Genomic DNA, 2506 nt, shown 5'->3' with positions numbered 1-2506 from the left:
TATTTTATAAATTTTTTAAAATCATTTTTTAACGATATTTTTTTAACAGGCGTGGTTGGACTCACGGAGACCCCCGACACCCTGCTGAAGTGGCTACTCGCAGGTCCAGACGTCGCTGCTGTACTAGAGAAATTTGAGGACGTGTACGGCATGCAGCAAACATCCGACTTCACCCTCCACCACAATGATACGGCGGCAGCGAACTCTGCATTTCGGAGGGATGTGCAGGCTTTGAAAGAAAGATTTCTGGATAGAGGTAACCCTTTCCTGGAAGATGGTGAGGAGCTTTACGATATTGAAAGCGGAAGAGTGGTTGTCGACAAGGAAGCAGTTACAGCAGCCATGGACGCAGAAAATATAGGGAAAAGGCAATACTCTCTGTTTGTTGAGGAGCGGCTAAACAGTGACACAAAGAGACTAGACGAACCTATTTCAAAAAACAACTTGAAGTTAATGAAGGCTGTTTCGAAGGTTAAGGTTGTGACAAAAGTGGCTGCTCTTAAAAAGGACGTGACTCTCTTTAGCCACCTATGGATGGCAACGCAACTTAGAAAAGGGGACATCAATGAATTTTTTAAGTACGAGAATCAAGCTCTGCCACCATCGCTCACTTCAAGTGATGGCTCAATGCGATTAGGAGAAAAGCATGAAATTGTGCCATGTCTGACTGATTACACTCCAAACAGCATTGCGGCTTTTAGGCCCACCGTGGATGCAGTTGTGTTAGATGGAGCTGCGCTAGTAAACATGATCCCTCCCAATGCTACTAGCAAAACGTTTAAAGAGTACCTTTCTTCTATCCACAAGTATGTGGAAAACGAAATGAAATACGTATCAAGAGTGGACCTCGTGTTTGACATTTACAAAAAAGACAGCTTGAAGAACGGCACGAGAGCGAAGAGAGGAGAAGGGCAGAGAATGCGTGTCTTTCTGAATACAAAACTTCCAACGTCGTGGACAAAATTTCTCCGAGACAGCCAAAATAAGGAGGACCTTTTCCAATTGCTGGCAGATTATCTAGTTGCTCAGGAATGGAATGGAAAGGTGCTGTTGGCCACGCGGCAGTCATCCTGCTTAAGCACACGGGAAACCCTTGGTGAGTAGATCAACAGTGGTGCTTCCCCGCCCCCCGCCCCCCTATCTTCGTCCGCCTCTCACAGACTGGACGCCTAAAAATATTGAGAACGCGCCGCGACCCTGTATCAAACTTAATTTTAAATGTATTTTCAATAAAATTCTCTCTAATTTTCTTCAATTTGTTTCCAGGGGAAAATATCTGTCCATGCAGCCATGAAGAGGCAGACACCCGCATGATGCTTCACGCCGCATCAGCCGCTGCTGATGGGTGCCCGAGGGTCTTAATCCGGACGGTTGACTCTGATGTGGTAGTTTTGGCAGTGTGGACTGCAAATGAAACAGGCATGGCGGAACTGTGGGTGTCCTACGGCGTGGGAAACCACCACAAGTTCATTGCAGCACACGAAATCGCCAAAAAACTTGGTACGTTTAAGCTTTCAGGAGTACTCGGAAATTAATTCGGCAATTAAGCAATCACTCTATCTATGAATTCGTGTTACAGGTCCACAAAACTGCAAGATGCTCCCCGCCTTACACATCCTGTCAGGATGTGACATCACTTCATCTTTTACTGGAATCGGCAAAAAGAAAGCCTTCGATGCCTGGATGGAGGTCCCAGACGCTAACGAAGGATTAAGGTTGTTGAGTGACGGAAAAGTGAATGAGGCACTTCCTTTGATTGAGAAGCTGGTGATCAGAATGTATAGCAAGTACGTATGGCCAATACAGGCAGGACAAATACTTCTATAAAACAATGTAAACTTACTTGACATATGATAAAACGTGTATATTTTTGTTACAGGAAATGCAAAGAGACAAAGGTAGACAGCTGTAGAAGGGTGTTGTTCCAGGGTGGACGACAGATTGCAAACCTACCCCCAACACAAGACGCTCTCATGCAACATTGTAAACGGGTGATGCGTGAAGTAAGGGTTGCAGCCCAATCACTTGTCGCTCAACCAGATGTCCCCAGTCCCAGTGAATGCGGCTGGCAACGAGGTGCTGCAAAGGACAGCTGGGAGCCGATATGGATTACTCAGCCAGTGGCAGCAAAGGCATGCAAAGAACTTGTGTCGTGCAAATGCAAGAAACCGTGCAGACCATCTTCGTGTTCATGTCTAAAACTTACGACATTTAAATGCTCGGATCTGTGTTCCTGTACTTGTGCTAAAACTCCTTCTCGAGATGATTCACAAGAATAAGTAAAATCCCTCCACTTACTTAAGTAACTAAAGCCAAATAATTACTCCTATTTGATTAAAATTGTTAGTATATGTTTAAAATATGTGTTTTGTGATTGAAAAAGAATATATAGTATATTATGTATAATTGTGATTCTAACTGTGACGTAGAGTGCCATGCATAGATTAGTAATTCTTCTTAATATTGTTTAAAATATATTTCGAATTTTATGGACAAAGTGTTAGAT

Source organism: Frankliniella occidentalis, unplaced genomic scaffold (assembly GCF_000697945.3).
Source record: "Frankliniella occidentalis isolate FOCC.00 unplaced genomic scaffold, Focc_3.1 Scaffold266, whole genome shotgun sequence".
Classification (NCBI taxonomy): domain Eukaryota; kingdom Metazoa; phylum Arthropoda; class Insecta; order Thysanoptera; family Thripidae; genus Frankliniella; species Frankliniella occidentalis.
The sequence above is the reverse complement of the archived record's forward strand: the minus strand, read 5'-3'. Positions refer to the sequence as shown.